We start from the raw sequence: 20,647 nt of genomic DNA, 5'->3' as shown, positions 1-20,647 counted from the left end.
CAGAACTGATCTGAAATATACTGTGGGATGGCCTTTCAGTCTACGCTGGACTCTAACAGGAAAAAGGCAGAAGGTGGTCAATGGTGCATTTATTTAATGGTGGGATCCATTTATTAAACCCCTCATTTCCTCCCTGACAAGAAGGACAATAGTTCTTATTATTCATATTATTTTTGAAAAGGCAGAAAGGTTAATTACGTATTGACATGGTTTGCATCTGCGTCCCCGCCATAATTTCATGTCAAATTGTAATCCCCAGTGTTGGAGGTGGGGCCAGGTGGGAGGTGATTTGATCATGGAGGTGGATTTCTCATGCATGGTTTAGCACCATCTTCTTGGTGATATTCTCGTGATAGTGAGCAAGTTCTCACGAGATCTGGTTATTTAAAGGTATACAGAACCTCCCCTCTGTCTCTCTGGCTCCTGTTCCTGCCACGTAAGACACGCTGGCTTCCCCTTTGCCTTCTGCCATGATTATAAGTATCCTGAGGCCTCCTCGGAAGCTGAGCAGATGCCAGCACCATGCTTCCTGTGCAGCCTGTGGAACTGTGAGCCAATTAAACCTCATTCCTTTATAAATTACCCAGTCTCGGATTTTTCTTTATAGCAATGCAAGAACAGACTAATAGAGCTAATTTGTGATGTTTCTTGATGAAAGAATCAGCTGAAACTCGAGAATTAATATACTCATTGAAGATCAAATATCACAGAAATTGAGAGAGTGTCCATCATGGAACAAGAAAGTTCAGCTCAAAAAGCTGATTTTTTCAAAGTACAAAATGAAGTACCATTTCAGGAATGGACCATTCACTCAAAGAAGCTCTTTACTTTGACCAGCACAGGGATGATTCACTAACTCCATTGTTCTCAAATGAATCCCACTGTGTCCCAAGAGAGACTCTGGGGAGGCTTCACCAAGAACAGTAATTATAGCTTTTCCATGTTCTCTAGCATTCAATAAATTCTTCCTAGTGTGACCCCTCTCTCTCACACACACACACACACACACACGCACACACAGCCTCAATGTCCCACTAACAGGCTTCTTTCCTCTCAGGGAACCAGCTCGGAATTCATTATCCTTCTTGTAGAAATGGAGGATGCTTCCCAGCTGCATAAGGACCCAACCTGGAAGCAAAGATTGTAAAATTTTTTATTGTATTTTACATCAGGACTGGGGATCTATTTACAAATTAAGGCTCCACTGGCCTGGTTGATAATAAGGTTATATGACTCCACATAAGATTGTAATGACTTCCTTTTTTACAGGCTCATTATTACATAACTGTCCAGGTGGTGAGCAGTAATTAAACATTATTGCTTTTGGAGACATTTCAACTTACTCAGGCACTTTTGTAACCCAGAAGGATGGTGACAACTTCACAAGGTTACATGAAGAATTACTCCAAGGCCAGGATAGAAACCAGGTCTTTTGAATTTCTAAAATAAGTTTTATTTCATTGTTATTGTTGTCTTTATTTTTCCATGTGCCTAAAACCAATGAGTCGACATCCTTGATAAGAAGTTTTAATTCCGACCTAGGAACATTCAGCATTTTTGCCTGGTGTACCATTCAAAGACAGGTCTGCAAGTGGCCCTGGGGGAAATGCCTCACACCAAGCCTCACTGACATCCGTGTTCACACAAATGGGCTCACTGCATTTATCTACCACATTAAATATCATTTACCCACAAGATTAAATGATATAATTTTGCCTTCCTACAGATCACCTGAGCAACCAAGTATTCCATACCTGCTCATATGTCACAGGTACAAGAGTAAGCTACAAACAAGGTACAATCCCTGTCCTTAAGGAATACCATCTAATAGGAATGCCATCTCAACCGGATGACTTAAATACAACGTGGTGCATGCAATAGCAGAAATATACATAGGTTATTATTGGTACACAGAGTTAGAACATCCAATCCCCTGGAGACGAAAGTGAATTCCACCTTCAAAGATGACCAGGGCCAATCAGGGGAGTACAAACATGAGCAATGGTTAAGAAGCACTATCTCTTTCTGAGTAGCACAAGCAGTTTGATTTTGCTGAAAGGAAAGACTCTTGGCTAAGACCCTCTCGAGTGCTGGTGAGGTAGCAGGGCCCAGATTGCAGAGGGCCATTTAGAGAGCTTAGACTTCACTCAAGCTGTGGAGTGCTGCTGGAAGATTATAAGAGAATTGTCGTTGTTGGGATCACATTTTTGAAGATCACTCTGGCAACTGTGTAAATGATACATTTGTAGTGGACAAGATTGAAGGCAGGGAGCCTACTTAGGAAGCTGTTGAAGTGGTCCAGGAGAGAGATTTTAAGAGCCGGAACCAGGGATGAGGGAAAAACTGAAGAAGTAAAATCAATAAAACTTAGAGAGTGATTTGATGAGTGCTAAGAAAGAGAAGTTGATTAAGATGCCTGGATTGGTAGCTAAGATAATTTAAAAAATGCATGAACAGAGATGGAGAATAAAGAAACAGTGGTAGGTTCAACGGGGAGGAAAACACAGACAAAGAGTCTAATTGTGGACATACTGGATTTGAGAAGCCAGTGGAGCAGAGAAGTGAAGAGAGATCCCCCAGTAGGCATCAAGATAAAAAGATCCTTCGCTGGGATGTTACTGAATATGATGGAGAGTTAGTCACCAGTGTGTGGTGGCCTTCACGGAGGGGATGACACAGGGAAAATGCAGAATCAGAATATGTTAATGAGGAGAGGACCCCAGGATACAGGGGAAGGAGACCACCCAAAGCAAAAGAGAAGGAGGCATCACAGGTACAAGGACCATTAGCAACAGATATCATGGAGATGGGAGATAAGAAAATAGAGCTCCCTCTTTGAAAAATAGTTTCTCCAAATCATGTTTAAAAAAAAAAAAAAAAAAAACCTGGTAGAAAAGTGGGTATGGGACTTGAAGGCAATTCACAAAAGACAATATTCAAAAGAATCAATGAACATAAAAAATGAGAAGGACTGACACTAACAAATGTTGGCAAAGACACGTTATATCTGGAACTCTCATACACTGCTGGCAAGATTATAACCCAGCACACTTTGGAAAACTCTTTGGTATTACCTAGTAATATTAGATACTCAGACTCTATAATCCAGTAATATATAAATCAATCAAATCAATCAATAATAATATATGACAATACATATAATACCATATGTTATACCTTATGACCCACTTTTAAGTATGTATCCAATAAATGCACATATATGTACCCCAGGAGACAAATTCATAGAAACACTATTCGCAAACCCTAAAATTAGAAAATACAAATGACCATCAATAGTAGAACAAAACAATATGTTCTTCCCACAAAATGGAACGCTATCAATGAAAAGGAATGAATGATAATTTTGCACAGCAACCTGATGAATCTTACAAATATGAGGTTGAGAAAAAGAAATCAGACAAAAGAATATATGCTTTCCAACTACAATTACATAAAATTCACAAACATGCAAAACAGGAGGATAGTGTTTAGGGTTGTCCTTAGGTGGTAAAACTGTAAAGAAAAGTAAGAAAGCGGTTACTTTAGAATTAATGACAGTGGTTGTCTCTAAGGGAAAGAAGGGACTATGACCAGGTGGAGGGATTTAGAGGGGCTTCAGGGAGGCTGACATGCTACAAATTTACCATTTTAAAGGATTTTCCCCTTATGATAATTCATTAAGTTCTAGATTTGTTCTTTGTGATTTTCTGTTTGTGTATTATACTTCATAAAAAGATAGTTAAAAGGTTAACACAGGGACCAAACACCCTAACAACATGAGTTAGGGTTTTCGGGGAAAACAGCCCCAAATGCATGTCATGAGCCCTGAAACGCCTCACTGCATCACAACCTAGGACAGTGTATTTATGACCACTGTGAGTCATGAAAAACATACTAAGTTAGTGCCACATTTGCAGCTAGACAAGATGAGGAAACAAGAAATGCATACGTAACAGAATAAAGGAAAGTTACAAAGGTTGCAGCAGCTTTGACTGAAAGGGAAGCAGTGCTAAAGTTAGCAGTTGGGGAAAGGTTTAACTTCTCTCCTTTCAGAATTCTTTCTCACTCTTCCACTTTCAATGATCTTTTTATTGACAATCCTTAGAAAGAATAGCCACTAATTAGCAAGCGGCCTCTCATGAGATGGGGGTAGAAATGTTGCCTTCCTGCATAGCCATCTGGGTACATTACTGAAATATTTCCATCCAATTTTTCCATTTACATCAAATATTTACATTCATGTAATTAAATAAACAAATGCACTAAATAGGCCATTATTAATACAATCAGTATTTGTTTTTACTACCCAGAATTCTGATGTTTTTCCCACAGTGAACTCTCTAGATGTCATCTTAGGATGGAACACTCTTTCTTGACTTCCAGCCACAAACCATGAATGAAGCTGACTTCCTTCCTAGTTTCAGGGATGGAGCAGCAGGGCTGGGCAGTGTAGTGATGACCTAAATCAGGCCAATCAGGGCAAGCAAGACTCAATTCCAGGGCTTCATTTGAGGAATCAGGGAACTAGGTATGTTCTTTATGAATGTGAAAAGAAAAGGATTAGGAGTGGGAGCAGCTGCAGCCATCTTGCCACGATGTGGAGCCTAGGAATGGTAGAATTCAACATAGCACAGTGGTTTAGAGAAAAGGTTGGTAAATTCTTCTTATGAAGGGGCAGATAGTAAGTATTTTAAGCTTTGCAGGTGATATGGTTTGCTGTGTGTCCCCACCCAAATCTCATGTCAAATTGTAATTTCCAATGTTGGTGGAGGGACCTGGTGGGAGGTGATTGGATCATGGGAGCTAATTTCCCCCTTGCTCTTCCTGTGATAGTGAGTTCTCATGAGATCTGATTATCTGAAAGTTGGTACACCTCCCCCTTCGTTCTCTCTTCCTTATTCTCTGGTCATGTAAGACATGCCTGCTTCCCCTTCACCTCCCAGCCATGCTTTCTATACAGCCTGCAGAACTGTGGGTCAATTAAACCTCTTTTCTTCTTAAATTAACCAGTTTCAGGTAGTTCTTTTGTAGCAGTGAGATAACAGACTAATACAGAATATTGGTACCAGAGAAGTGGGGTACTGCTATACAGATACCTGAAAATGTGGAACCAACTTTGGAACTGGGTAATGGGCAGGAGTTAGTAGAGTTTGGAGGGCTCAGAAGACAATAGGAAGTTGAGGAAGAGTTTGGAACTTCCTAGAGACTTGTTGAATAGCTGTGACCAAAATGCTGATTGTGACACAGACAGTGAAGCCCAGGCTGAGGTCGTCTCAGATGGAGATGAGGAACTTATTGGTAACTGAAGGAAGGGTCACTCTTACTATGCTTTAGCAAAAAGACTGGTGGCATTGTGCCCCTGCTGTAGAGATCTGTGGAATTTTGAACTTGAGAGAGATTATTTAGGGTATCTGACAGAAGAAATTTATAAACAGCAAAGTGTTCAGGATGTGGCCTGGATGCTTCTAAAAGCCTATTCCATTTGCATAAACAAAGAAATGACCTGAAACTAGAACTTATATTTAAAAGGAAAGCAGAGTATAAAAGTTTGGAAATTTTGCAGCCTGACCGTGCAACAGAAAAGAGAATATTTTCTGGGGAGGAATTTAAGGCTGCATAAATTTGTACAAAGAAGAGCCAAATGTTAATATCCAAGACAATGGGGAAAATGCTTCCAAGGCATTTCAGAGACCTTCACGGCAGCCCCTCCCACCACAGGCCTGGAGGCCTAGGAGGGAAAAATGGTTTTCTGGGCCAGACCCAGGGCCCTGATGTTCTGTGCAGCCTTGGGATGTGGTACACTACATCCCATCACTCCAGCTCCAGCCATGGCTAAAAGGAGCCAAAGTACAGCTCTAACCATTGCTTCAGAGGGTGCAAGACCCAAGCCTTGGTGGGTTCTATGTGTTGGACCTGTGCAGAAGGTGTGCAGAAGGCAAGAGTTGAGGTTTGGGAGCTTCCACCTATATTTCAGGGGGGATGTATGGAAATGCCTGGATGTCCAGGCAGAAGTCTGCTGCAGGGGCAAAGCACTCATGGAGAAGGGAAATAAAGAAGGAAAATGTGGGGTCAGAGCCCCCACACAGAGTCCCCACTGGGACACTGCCTAGGGGAGCTGTGAGAAGAGGGCCATGGTCCTTTAGACCCCAGAATGGTAAATCCACCAACAGCTTGCACTGTGTGCCTGCAAAAGCTGCAGGCACTTAACTCTAGCCCAAGAAAGCAGCAGTGGGGGCTGTCCCCTGTGAAGCAACAGAGGCAGAGCTTCCCAAGGCCTTGGGAGCCCATCCCTTGCATCAGTGTGGCCTGGATGTGAGACATGGAGTCAAAGGAGATTATTTTGAAGCTTTAAGATTTAATGTCTGCCCTGCAGGATTTTGGACTTGCATGGGGCCTTAGCCCCTTCATTTTGGCCAATTTCTCCCTTTTTGAATGGGAGCATTTACCCAATGCCTGCAACCCCATTGTATCTTGGATGTAACTAACTTGTTTTTTATTTTACAGGCTCATAGGCAAAAGGGGCTTGTCTTGTCTCAGATGAGACTTAGGACTTGGACTTTCGAGTTAATGCTGGAATAAGTTAAGACTTTGGGGGACTGTTGGGAAGGCATGATTGTATTATGAAACATGAGAAGAACATGAGATTTGGGAAGGGTCAGGGGGTGGTATGATATGGTTTGGCTGTATGTCCCCACCCAGATTCAATGTTGAATTGTAATTCCCAATGTTGGGGGAGGGACTTGGTGGGAGGTGACTGGATCATGGTGGTAGATTTCCCCCTTCCTGTTCTCATGATAGTGAGTTCTTATAAGATCTGGCTGTTTGAAAGTGTGTAGCACTTCCCTCTTTGCTTGCTTTCTCTCCTGCTTCACCACAGTAAGTTGTGCTTACTTTCCCTTTACCTGACACCATAATTGTAAGTTACCTGAGGCCTCCAGCCATGCTTCCTGTACAGCCTGCAGAACTGTGAGTCAATTAAAGCTTGCTGTACAGCCTGAAGAACTGTGAGTCAATTAAACGTCTTTCTTCATAAATTACCCAGTCTCAGGTAGTTCTTTATTACAGTCCGAGAATGAACTAATATAGCAGGCCATACAGTCTCTGTTATAACAGCTCAACTCTGTCACTGCAGTACGAAATCACCTATTGACAATATATACATGAGTGTGACTGTGTTCCAAACAAATACATTTATTTTAAAGTTACTTAAAATAATTTTTTACAAGAATGAGCACAGGTAGGATTTGGCACACAGGACATAGTTTGCCCAAGCCTGGTTTAGAATATGGCCTCTAGAAACAGACTACATGGATTCTTTTTTTCTTTTCTTTTCTTTTCTTTTTTTTTTTTTTTTTTTTTTTTTGAGACAAGTCTTGCTCAGTCGCCCAGGCTGGAGTGCGGTGGCGCGATCTGGGCTCACTGCAAGCTCCGCCTCCCGGGTTCACGCCATTCTCCTGCCTCAGCCTCCCAAGTAGCTGGGACTACAGGCACCCGCCACTACGTCTGGCTAGTTTTTTTCTATTTTTAGTGGAGACGGGGTTTCACCATGTTAGCCAGGATGGTCTCAATCTCCTGACCTCGTGATCCGCCCGTCTCGGCCTCCCAAAGTGCTGAGATTACAGGCGTGAGCCACCGCACCGAGCCTAGAAACAGACTACATGGATTGTAATGCTCAGTCCATCATTTGCACATTCCTGAACAAGTTACTTAATCTCTCTATGCTTCACTTTCCCTATCTGTAAATGGAAGTGATAATACTACTGCCTACCTCATAGACTCATTTTGAGGGTTAAGTGAATTAGTAAATGTAATGTGCTTATAAAAAACATCTGAAACATTGAAATGCTATATGTGTTAGCTGTTATTACCATTATTATCATGATAGTTATCGAAGGTGCCAAGAGACAGAAGCCCAGTCCCATGTTATTTGAGTCCCAGATCAAAATGAACTAAAAGCCGTTAGTCCAGCCTGTTTAGTTACCTGAGATAATAAATTCCCTTTTATGCTTATTTTGAGTTGATTTTCTGTCTTATAACTGAAGTCATCCCATCTGACTAAATGAGGGAAATTAAGGCAGGGATGACAATTCCCCTAACGCTTATAATGTAACTTCTCTCATTTCAGCACCCATCACAGAAATCAATCAATCACAGCATTCTCGCTCATTGGGCCCAGCGAGGGCCTCAGACATGTTTTTCCCCAAAAACAGGACTCTAAGCAATCTTTATTATTCCATCAAAGTCAGCATGCAAAATGAAATGTCTCTATCCCTGCTTTAGGTCAAGAATTCTAAGAGTTGATCCCCAGTAATATTAATGAGCTTTGTAAACATCCTCCTATATATTTTTGTAATAGATAAAAATTTTCCAAAAATACTAGACATTCTTAGGTGCGTGGTCTCTTTTTCTAACTCCTCACTTGTGAGTCCCCATACTATTTCAAACCCATATACTTTGCAGACAAACTTGGGAGCTGTATTAGTTCTTTCTCATGCTGCTATGAAGAAATAACCGAGACTGGGTAGTTTAGAAAGTAGAGAGGTTTAACTGACTCATGGTTCTGCATGGCTGGAGAGGTCTCAGGAAACTTATAATCATGGTGGAAGGCACCTCTCTAGAGGGTGACAGGAGAGAGAATGAGTACCTAACAAAGAGGGAAGGCCCCTATAAAACCATCAGCTCTCATGTTAACTCACTATCTATCATGAGAACAGCATGCGGGGAAACTGCCCCCATGATTCAATTATCTCCTACTGGGTCCCTCCCAGGACATGTAAGGATTATGAGAATTGCAGTTCAAGATGAGATGTGGGTGAGGACACAGCCAAACCATATCAGGAGCACTCTACAGCTCTTTTATCTTTACAAACTGACTTTCTTCAAGAAGGTGCTTAATAAATGTTTTCCTGAAAGAGGTCAGCAGAGGCTGCTAAAGAACAAGTTTCTCCTCTGACCCAGGAAGTGATAAAATTAATAGACTTTAAAATGTACAGTGTCACTGATGTATGTAATGTCATTAATCTATGGTGGAAAAACAATGGAATAATTAACTTGATGTGTTTTACATTCATGAAGTAAGGGGCTTTTAAATTCAGAATACAAATGAGCCAAGAACCTTAATACTTTGCTTTTTCTTTTTGTTGTTGTTGTTGTTGTTTTTGTTTCTTTTTGACCCTCATTCACCTTATTTATTTCAAAGTGGTTTAGATTTTTGTAAGCCCTTTCAACTTAGATGACAAGGCCAGCTATTAATAGACTTAAAACCAAGCCATCAGGCAGTACTCCACAGGTGTTAATGTGAAGGTTTTTTGTTTATTTTATTTTAAGCTCTGAGGTACATGCGCAGGTTGTGCAGGTTTGTTACATAGGTAAACATGTGCCATGGTGGTTTGCTGCACCTATCAACCCATCATCTAATTATCAAGCCCAGCATGCATTAGCTATTTTTCCTGATGCTCTTCCTCACCCACCCTCAACAGGCCCCAGTGTATGTTGTTCCCCTCCCTGTATCCATGTGTTTGTATTGTTCAGCTCCCACTTATGAACGAGAAAAATGATGTTTGTTTTCTGTTCCTACATTAGTTTACCAAGAATAATGGCTTCCAGCTTTATCCATGTCCCTGCAAAGGACATGATCTCATTCGTTTTTATAGCTGCATAGTATTTCATGGTGTATATGTACCATATATTCTTTAACCAGTCTATCATTAATGGGCATTTGGGTTGATTCCATGTCCTCACTATTGTGAATAGTGCTGCAAAGAACATACACATGCACATATCTTTATAATAGAATGATTTATATTCCTTTGGGCATATACCCAGTAATGGGATTGCTGGGTCAAATGGTATTTCTGGTGCCAGGTCTTTGAGGAACCACATTGTCTTCTACAGTAGTTGAGCTAATTTACATTCCCAACAATGGTGTGAAAGCATTCCAGAATCTCTGGGACACAGCCAAAGCAGTGTTAAGAGGGAAATTTCTAGCACTAAATGCCCACATTAAAAAGCTAGAAAGATCTCAAATCGACATGCTAACTTCACAACTCAAAGAACTAGAGAACCAAGAGCAAACAAATTTCAAAGCTAGCAGAAGACAAGAAATAACCAAGATCAGAGCAGAACTGAAGGAGATAGAGACATTAAAAAAAAACTTCAAAAACTCAACAAATCCAGAAGTCAGTTTTTTTAAAAAAACAATAAAATAGATAGACTTCTGGCTAGATTAATAAAGAAGAAAATAGAGAAGAATCAAACAGACTCAATAAAAAAATGATAAAGAGGATATCACCACTGAACCCACAGAAATATAAACAACTCTCAGAGAATTCTATAAACACCCCTGTGCAAACAAACTAAAAAAATCCATAAGAAATGGATACATTACTGGACACATACACCCTCCCAAGGCTGAACCAGGAAGAAGTCAAATCCCTAAATAGACCAATAACAAGTTCTGAAGTTGAGGCAGTAATAAATAGCCTACCAACCCAAGAAAGCCCAGGACCAAATGGATTTACAGCTGAATTTTACCAAAGTTACAAAGAGGAGCTGGTACCATTTCTTCTGAAACTATGCCAAAAAATTGAAAAGGAGGGACTCCTCCCTAACTCATTTTACGAGGCCTGCATCATCCTAATACCCAAACCTGGCAGAGATACAACAACAAAAAAAGAGAACGTCAGACCAATATCCCTAATGAACATCGATGCAAAAGTACTAAATAAAATACTGGCAAACCAAATCCAGCAGCATATAAAAAAGCTTATCCACCATGATCAAGTTGGCTTTATCCTTGGGATGCAAGGCTGATTCAATATATGCAAGTCAATAAACATAATTCGTCACATAAACAGAACTAAAGACAAAAACCACATGCTTATCTCAATAAACGCAGAAAAGGCCTTCAATAAAATTCCCTTCATGTTTAAAACTCTCAATACATTAGGTATTGAAGCAACATACCTCAAAATAATAAGAGCCATATGACAAATTCACAGCCAATATCGTAATGAATGGGCAAAAGCTGGAAGCCTTTCCCTTCGAAAGTCAGCACAAGACAGGAATACTTTCTCTTTTCTTCAAAAATACAAATTAGTGTATTGCTAGCAATATTCCAAAACCCCAATTCTTAACCCACATGGTAAAAATACTTTACAATTTCCCGGAAAAACTACTCTGGTGTGTACCTTCCTCTCAGATAAATATAGATGTCATCACTTTGTTAGGAAAACCTCCCTAGTAATTGTACAGCTGTCTATGAACTGTCTGGAGCAGTGGTTTTCTAACTTGAGTGTGTGTTGGAATCACCTGGAAGGCTAGATAAAAGATTGCTTGGTCCCACTTCCAGAGTTTCTGATTCACTTGTTCTGGGGTGGAACTTGATAATTTGGATTTCTAACTAGTTCACGGGTGATTCTGGTACTGTTGTTTTAGGGACCACGCTCTGGCTAATGACTTGCTCTAGCTAGAGGTCTTGCTCTAGGCTACTGGTATTCAGTGAAGTAAAAGGAAGCCTATCTTCACTAACCTATACTTTACACCACTCTGATCCATTCTTTACACCATGGGTCCCCAAGCCCCTGGGCCACAGATCAGTACTGGGATCAGTTAGGAATCAGGCCACACAGCAGGAGGTGAGCAGTGGGCAAAGCAAGCATTACCTCCTGTGCTCCACCTCCTGTCAGATCAGCTGAGGCATCAGATTCTCAAAGGAGTAAGAACCCTATTGTGAACTGTGCATGCAAAGGATCTAGGTTGCATGTTCCTTATGAGAATCTAGTGCCTGATTATCTGAGTTGGAACAGTTTCATCCTGAAACCATTCCCCCACCCAATTCACATGGAAAAATAATCTTCCACAAAACTTAACCCTAGTACCAAAAAGGTTGGGGACCACTCCTTTACACTGCATCTACAGTTACTTTCCTAAAATATGAGTTGAAAAAGGGACTTTCTTCCTCAAAAAGCTCCAATGACACTTTATTGCTCATAAATTTCCAAAATCTTAAAATCTTTAGTCTCACATTCTAGCTCTTTTATAATCTGATTCCAAGCTTCCCAGTGTTTCCCCCCATACACCCTGTTACCTGTCCTGCAAATACTTGCTATACCCAGCCAAGCCATATTTATTTATGCCTTAGGACTTTGCTCATGCTGTTTCTTAAACCTGTAACATCCTTTTCTCCTTCCCCATTTATTGAAATCAATGAAATCAGAATCACTATGACTGATCCCGACTGCAAGTAAGAAGACCCTGGCTCCACTGGCTTGCACAGTACTGAAAATTATTACATCACAGAACAAAACGTCTGGAGATAAGATGGCTCCAGAGATGGTTAATTTGGCAGCTCAAAGACACCATCAGAGACAAAAGTTATTTTCAATGTATCAATCTGACATCCTCAGTACATGCTCTTATTCTCAGGCTAATTCTCATTAAGGTCACAAAATCTTTAGCAGTTTGAAATATCACATCCAGTCAAAAACACATCTAGCAGGAGAAGCAGGAACTTCTTGAAAGCCTCTTTTTGTCAATTAAAAAAACCCCAGCAATGATCCCATCCTATTTCCTTGGCCAAATTGTGTTGCATTCCCACTCCTAAATCAGGCACTGAAAAGAGGTTTGAAATTACCGTGATGTCTTAGACCAGGTGTATTAGTCTGTTCTCACACTGCTATAAAGAACTGCCCAAGACTGAGTAATGTATAAAGAAAAGAGGTTTGGCTGACTCACAGTTCTGCATGGTTAGGGAGGCCTCAGGAAACTTACAATCATGGTGAAGGGGAAACAAGCACATCTCACATGACAGCAGGTGAGAGAGAATGTGAGCACACAGGAAACATCAGGGAAAACTGCCTTATAAAACTATCAGATCTCATGAGAACTCATTCACTATCACGAGAACAGCATGAGGGGAACCACCCCCATGATCCAATCATCTCCCACAAGGTCTCTCCCTCAACACCTGGGGATTACAACTCAAGATGAGATTTGGGTGGGGACACAAAGCCTAACCATATCACCAGAGGTCAACAAACTTTTCCTGTAGAAGGCTAGATAGTAAATATTTTAGCTTGTGTGGGCCATATGGGCTTTGCCACAACTGCTCAGCTCTCCCCATGTAGCACAAAAATAGTCATCAATAATACATAAACCATTGAGTGACTTGTTCCAATAAACTTCATTTACAAAAACACGTGGCAAACTGCTTGGCCCAGTCAGCCACCCCATGGTTTAGGCCAAACAAGATCAATCTGTGAGTCATGCTGGAGAAACATAGATCCCCCCAAGAAACATCAGAGATCTTCCAGGAAAGAAGGAGGAAATGGCTTTTCCAAAGGCAACCAGCAGCATCAGTGGGGACATCCTTCAAGCCCTAGCTCAAATGCAACAAACAAAGGCTTCTCTAACTCATTTCAGACTGAATTAAACTCTCCCAGTAAATTGCTTAGATCTCCATTTGGAGTTATTGTAATGTAGCCAACTGACACAATTGTCTCCTTGAATAAAGAACAAGCATCTTCAGGGCAAGGTCTGTGTTACACATCTGTGTATTTCTTGCCTTTACCCCCACCCAGCACTATATGGAACACATACAATTATTAAATATTAATGTAATTAAAACCATACAAATATATAATCCATGAAATAGTCTTCAAATGCTTGGTTTCTTTGCCATTGACCTTAATCTACCAACAGTTCATATGTCACAAATTGCACCATCTACCTGCATCCAGAAGTTTCAGTTTGACTCACAGTTCCACATAGTCCAGCAGAGATCTGTTTGTACAATTAAGAAAGGTCATTCTGTCATGGCAATCTATACATACCTCTGTATTCATTTTTCTATGCTGTGTAACAAATTACTGCAAATTTAGTGGCTTTAAACAACACAGACTTATTATCTCACAGTTTCCCTGGGTCAGGAGTCTGAGTAAAGGTTAGCTAAGTCCTCTGCTCACAAGGTTGCTAGATCTGGGGTCTTCTTTCAAGCTAACATGGAACTTGATAAACCATTTTCTTGCAGCTATAGAGCTCACGAAGGCTGTGTCTTCCAGGTCAGCAGGAAAGTTTCTCTCTCACACTTTGACTTTCTTTTGACTTCAGGAGGGGCTCAGTCCCTTTTAAGGGCTCACTTGATTAGGTCTAGTTCATCCAGAATAACGCCATTTTTTGTTAACTCAAAGTCAACTGGTTAGTACGCTAAACACAGGAGTAATATCCCATCATGTTCACAAGTCCCGCCCATGCTCAAGAGGAAGGGAATGCAGATGCAAGGGGGAGGGCACACACCAAGGCATCAGGAAATTTAGCCATCTCAGAATTTTGCCTCCCACAGCCAGGTGCAGAGGCTCACACCTGTAACTCCAGCACTTCGGGAGGCCAAAGCAGGGGGATCACTTGAGGCCAGGAAACCAGCCTGGGCAAGAGAGAAAGACCTTTCTCTACCAAAAAGAAAAAGAAAAACACACACACACACACACACACACACACACACACACAAGAATTCTACCTCTCATAATTTCTATTACGATGCCTAACCCCACAATATTGACACCTACATATTTAACTATTTGTCCCCCTACTGAAAAGTGGTCATTTTTCCTCTATGTCCTCAGTACCAAACAACCAAAAGATACTCCATAAACACCAAATGGACAAACAAGCAAATGGATGAATTTGGCCTTATTATCTCTCAGTAGAGGCTTTTCTTTCACATTCTTGATTTAAAAGCTTCTGGAAAAAGTAAATGGGCCAGGCGCGGTGGCTCATACCTGTAATCCTAGCACTTTGGGAAGCCGAGGCAGGCAGATCACTTGAGGTCAGGAGTTGGAGACCAGCCTGGGCAACATGGTGAAATCCCATCTCTACTAAAAACACAAAAATTAGCTGGACGTGGTGGCTCACACCTGTAATCCCAGCTACTCGGGAGGCTGAGGCAGGAGAATCGCTTGAACCCAGGAGGTGGAGGCTGCAGTGAGCTGAGATTGTGCCACTGCACTCCAGCCTGGGTGACAGAGTAAGGTTCTGTCTCAAAAAAGAAAAAGTAAATGATACGTTTGATTACACATAAAGAATACATAGGAAAACTGAGTAAGGAAACAAATCCATAAGCAAAATTCTATTGACATGTGGACAACGCTGGCTTCAGAGGATTATGAACTCTAAATAGTAAATATTATTCAGATGTTAGTCAAATCAGAATCAGGATTGCTAAAAGATTTGACACATGGGCTTTGACACTTGTGCTTGACCATATCTTACGTTTGATCACAGTACTTTAATTTATTACTTCATTATTATTATTATTCAAAGCTTACTCTGCTATAATGTCCTGTGGTCCTATGCGAGGCAAAACTATTTCTCTCTTGTTCCCTACTGCACCCTCAGTGTTAGCCCAGTATCTGGATGCTAGTGAGTGCTCAACAAAATAGTTGCTGAGTGAGTTACCAAAAACTCTACGAAATGATTATGCCCATTTTGAAGCTAAGGGAACTGATGCTCAGAGAAGCCAGTGTCTTGCCTAAGGACACACAAATAGAGAGACAAGATTTCAACCTGAAGTCCATACTTTTTTTTTCTTAGATGCAGTCTCATTCTGTGGCCCAGAGTGGAGTACATTAGCACAGTCTCAGCTAACTGCAACCTCCAACTGCTAACTGAACTAACCTCCACTCACTAACCTCCACCTACTAACTGCACTAACTTCCACCTGCTAACCTCCACTCAGCTAACTGCAATCTCCACAAGGGATTCTCCTGCCTCAACCTCCTGAGTAGCTGGGATTACAGGTGTGTGCCACCACACCCAGCTAATTTTTGTATTTTTAATAGAGACAGGGTTTTGCCTTGTTGGCCAGGCTAGTCCCAAACTCCTGACCTCAGGTGATCTGCCTGCCTCAGTCTCCCAAAGTGCTGGGATTACAGGTGTGAGCCACCATGCCCAGTTTGAATTCCACACTCTTGATCACTCATCTATAAAGGCTTACAGTTCATCCATGCAATTACCATATCACAGTAACTTTCTGCATTTTTAAACTGGACTTGAATGGGCCCAAGTCTCTTAAACCAAAGCCTTTCCATTAGTGTACCAATTCCAGGTCTTACAGGTATCTGCTTGCTAAACGAGCTTGTTCCAAGAAAGCTGGGAAAGAGGAGTATCGATGATAACCAAGGCCTATATTTATGTCAGCTACCCCTCTGTACCCTTCTCTTAGGTAAAGGAAGGAAGAGCATTGACAAATTCACTTAGGACTCACTTGAGGAATCTCCCCTAGATGCCAAATGGTTCTTGAAATTGTCACCACCATTCTGAAAAGATCTGGGCCTTCACTTGACCAAATCTCAAGTGGACATTTCAATTCCTTGGCATAAGATAAAAAATAAATCCATAAAACATCTGCAAGGGAAGCATTAGACAGTTTGTGCCAGAGATCTGGGAAGTTGTGTGCTTGAAAAATATTTGCATATAGAAATAGGAGTAGGCTGGCAGAGAGTGTAAATGTGATGGGAACTCTCTCAAAATACACTAGTGAGAATTGTGAAACTAGCGTATGACTTCTCCCCTCCATGTTCACAGCCACACATTCGGTCACCTCCCAGAGTCCCTGCACTTGGCATCAGAAGTCTTTTCATGACGTGTTTTCAGAAGAAATAGAATCAGTAGTGCTGGAAATCTCCCTATGTAGACCCATTTTCAGGTGTCCACTTGGCTCAGCCCTTAACCGTGTTTCCCCCGCCCCCACAAGGACACACCCCTAGCTGCCATGTTTTTATTCTTTGCCCCCACCTAGTGGCCATAGCTGCATAGACCAGAGTATTATAAAAGACCATTGAGCAAAGCCTGAATCACACTTGCAGGCTAAAAGATTACCATTCAGTTTGGTCTGGTTTCTTGTGGAGGGGTGTGGATCTGAGCATGAGGGGTAGCAATCCACACTTGCTGCGTAAACTGCAGTCATGCCTGCTTACAAGCCATCTGTTACCAGTCCACGAGGAATTAAGGACAGAAACTGAGAGTAAGGAAGCACTTAAGAACCTTTATAGCACTTCGACAGAATAATTTTATGTCTACGGAATCTAATAATAAAAAATCAGGGCTTGTTTTATTTCATTTTAGTATAACTCATTTTTACTGTGTTTTAGCACAAATAGTTTGCAAAATGCTGGGTTTTAGAGATGCAAAAGTAGATCTGCAGAGAGAAAAGGCAGAAGCAGATGTTTGTGAAAAAATTCTTATTTCCAGCCCATTCCTGGGGCCTGATGACATCCATTCCCTTCAGTTCCAAAAAAACATTCCTGAGTCCTTACAATGAACACCTCTTTTATTGCTTAAGCTTGCTCAGTGAATTTTATGGGCCTTGAAACTAGAATCCTAATGAATATACTTACACCAATCTCTGGCAGGGGCGGAGGGGAAAGCCCCAGTCGTCTTCATCCTAGTTTTCCCAAGAAGTTCTTCTAACCTGAGATTCCACCTCAAACCAATCCAAAACAATGATCACCTTTTCATTCTCATCCTTGCCTAGACCCTCAATTCTAAAATAAAATGGTTTTTTAATACAGGAATCATGGAGAAGAAAGAAAAATTACTGAAACCGTTAAGGGAGTTAGTAATTGTGTATGGAGAGACTACTCAGTGCTCTCCCTGAGTGGACAAGTATGAGCAGATACACAAAGGCTTGCCATATGATGCTTGCATCATAGTGGGAGGGGAGAAACCACAAACAAATTTTTAAATAAGATAGTTCCAGAGAGTGATACATGCAAGGAAGGAAATCATATATGACAAGGAAACACAGACCAGCCACTCAAAACTACTAGATAAGACAAGAAGAAAGGTGAGGCAGAGAAGACAGCCTCATAATTATAATCAATGCCGTTTATTAAGGGGTTAACTCTGTGCCTGGCACTGCTAAGTATTTTAAATACCCTCACAACAAACCTATGAGATAATGTTATTATCCCCATTTTATAGACGGACAAATAAGTTCCAAGAGGTTTCTAACTTGCCCAAGATAAGAGCTGGGAAGACATGAAGGAAGAGCATGAATCCAAATGCATCTTACTACAAAGCTCATCCCCTTAACCACCTGTAAAGAATAACAAACCAATAAGGTGAGTCTTTCTTTTGGTCACCCAGAAGCGTCTGGTTCAGACATTGTTGCTTCCTGGCAAAAAGGACAATGAAATCTTTTCAAATACATGTGCTCTTCTGAAAATCAAATACAAGGGCCCCCTGCTCAGTGAGGTCGGCCTGTATTTCTTAGTAGAAACTGAGAGTAGCCAACTGCTAAGGGCACATAAAAGCTATTTTTTGAGAAACCATCTCAGAACGGAAAAAGAAAGAAGGTTGAATCTTATGACATTATTTCCCCAAACAGTGGTGGGGAATTGTTGTAAAATGTCTCATAAAATCCCATCATATGTACAAATGGCATGGACTTAAACAAGCTGAACAACGATTGAGTCATTGAATGTTTGGGCTGGATTTCCAACCGCCAGGAGAGCCCCAGGCACAGTTCTTTGTTTACAGGTGCTGAACAATCCATCACAACCCCTCCTTTTAAGCCCCGTCCTTCCTCTCCCTAGGCATGCCTCTCTCACCCTCCCTCTCATTCCCTTGATAGCTTAGGGTATGTGTTTTCTAATATCCGTTTCAGGTGACCAAAGTCATCTATCTTTCTGGACCTTATTTATAGGTAGGCAGATTCTAAATTTAGGACTCTCTAACCAGCTCCAGGCAGACTGCTTGACGTCCAAGCAAAGAACAAAGATGAATGCAAGAGCACTGGGTGACTTAAGATGTGCAATAGATTTATGGAATGGTGGCTCTAGTCCAATTAAAAGAAATAAAACTTCCATTCTAATGCCACTACCCTAGAATTCACACAATCTAAAATAACTGTTATTGACTTTACCTATACTTTGTCTATGAAATAAAAGTATACTAGATCAATCAACATTTTCAAGTACTTTAGTAAAATTAACTCCCTGAAATTATATACATTCATCAAAGAGTCATATTTGGCCAGGTTTCACTAATAATAATATTAAGTACCCAATAAACATCAGCATGTATCAGATCTCATCAGATTAAGTTTTACCACAAGCCTGTGGCATAGATACCATTGTACCCACTTTAAAAAAAAAAAAAGGGAAGAAAACTGAGGCTTGGCAATTAAGTTTGCTGTCCAAGGGCACAAAAACCAGGCAGACACATGATTCAAATCTGAATTCAGAACCATCAAGCATACCTCAAATACTGGAGCACCGGGCAAGGAAGCTGCAGAAGAAGTTGCTATGAAGGGGAGAGCATTCAATCAAGAGAATGTCAGAGTTCCCTTACATTAAACAAGGTCTCAATATTGGGTAGAACTCTAGAAATGGTTTGATATTCTCTTAAATTCCCCCATACACAAACACACTTCATTCAATAGCCCCTAATGTCTAAGAACGTGGGCTTTGGAGTTGGATAGTCCCAGTTTCTGCCATTTTACAGGTTGTGTGGCCTTTAGCAAATTATTTAACCCCTCTGAGTCTCATTGCCCTAATCATCTATCAAAGGGCAATAACAATTGAACCTGATTCCTAGAATGGTCATGAAGATTAAGTGAACAGTATACATAAAGAACTTAGAACATGGTAAGAATTCAATAAATCATAGTTATTCAAATGACTGGCTTATCTGATTCTTATCACCAGCTGAGTATGGCAAAATATCAGGAGCTACCATGTCGTGTTTCATTTTAACAGGTGCAAGATTTCTTTATTCAAGTCAATAAAAACAACAGTAAAAGCAACAGCAGCAACACCAGCTACTTTACTTTTTATTGAGCATGTATCTGCCAGTTCCTATATGACATCTCTTAAAATATTCCTAAGTGCCCTAGGAAGTCAGTTTCCCATTTTACAAATAGGGAAAGTTAGCCTAAAAGATGTTAAGCAGCTTGCACAGCTCATGCAACCAAAGAGGACAGAACCAAGATCCTAAGCCTAGAGCTCCTAACCAGCATGCCACACATAGCCAGCATGCTACACATAACCAGCATGCTACACATAACCAACATATTATTCAATGAAACACTAGTCCCATGAGAGAATCTTCAGGGCAAAGGGGAAGGGGAGGCTCTGTGGTCATAGGAATATGAGAATGCCCTTGCCAGGAACACCACAATGGACACTAGCATAATAATTCTCCAAGAAGTCTTTCCATATTCCCTATAGGGACTAGCACAGGTTTGAGCACTCAGTAGGCTACCAATAAAAGGCTCTAAATAATGCCATCCCTGCTCAAAAATATTCAGCCCACAAAACAGAGAACCTAAGAAGAGAAAGCCTAGAGCATAGAAGAGATGAGAGGCTCATGGAGAGACATAGCTAATGAGAAAATCCTCAAGGCAGAAAAAGGCTGATATATTATGTGAGCCAAAATTGCCAGATTTTTCTAGATTTGAGGGTAGCCAAAACCTAAAACCTGTAAAACACCTAGGAGCCATCCTCAGTTTCCCTCACTCCATTCTTGCCCACACTGAATCCATGGGTGGATTCTCTCAGTACACATAGGACCTGGCACCAAATTCCAGAGCCTCCAGAAAAACTCACAACGCCATCTATTTATTGCCATCATACCACTGATAACTATC

At 41.0% G+C, this 20,647-nt stretch overlaps 1 long non-coding RNA gene across 1 annotated transcript in view; it reads right to left on the bottom strand.

Annotated features, from left to right (window-relative positions):
• The window catches only part of LOC141407079 (uncharacterized), a 55,002-nt gene extending 35,501 nt beyond the window's left edge, over positions 1-19,501 (bottom strand). Inside the window, exon 1 of the long non-coding RNA XR_012414231.1 lies at positions 19,259-19,501. This is a non-coding gene — a long non-coding RNA (uncharacterized lncRNA). The remainder of the gene's footprint in view (positions 1-19,258) is intronic.
• Positions 19,502-20,647: the final 1,146 nt, after the last annotated feature.

The sequence above is a fragment of the Macaca fascicularis genome, chromosome 6, assembly GCF_037993035.2.
Source record: "Macaca fascicularis isolate 582-1 chromosome 6, T2T-MFA8v1.1".
Classification (NCBI taxonomy): domain Eukaryota; kingdom Metazoa; phylum Chordata; class Mammalia; order Primates; family Cercopithecidae; genus Macaca; species Macaca fascicularis.
Note: the sequence above shows the minus strand (reverse complement) of the source record. Positions and strands in the feature narration are given on the sequence as shown.